The sequence below is a fragment of the Microtus oregoni genome, unplaced genomic scaffold (assembly GCF_018167655.1).
Source record: "Microtus oregoni isolate MIOR12 unplaced genomic scaffold, Mior012 000016F_ref0000370, whole genome shotgun sequence".
Lineage (NCBI taxonomy): Eukaryota > Metazoa > Chordata > Mammalia > Rodentia > Cricetidae > Microtus > Microtus oregoni.
Window position 1 is genome coordinate 16,802,937 of NW_024543075.1, and position 391 is coordinate 16,803,327.

Below are 391 nucleotides of genomic sequence, written 5' to 3' on the forward strand. Positions count from 1 at the left end.
TACTGAGCAGTGGGCTGAGATGCAGAGAGCTGCAGAGCCTGCAGGGTGCTAAACCTCCTTGGGGGGGGAGTTAAAGTAATGAGTCAGGAGCTCAAGGGGCGGGAAGAGAGCCTCACTGGGGGAAAGGACTTTGGTTAATATGTGGGGCAGAGGCAAAGACACCCCACGACGAATGCAATCCTGCCCATCACCTATTGGAAGCAGGCTTCCTTCTCCTAGAGATTACCCTTCTCCTAGTTAGTCAGATGATAGTAAGACTTGCTACTGAGTGGCCCTTGGGGCTCTCTAAGGCTGCATAAAAGTAGAAAGGGAAGGAACTGGACAGACAGTTATAGAGGCTATGCAGGACATGAATGGAACCTGGGAGATGTTGGAGAGCCAAGGGGTAAAG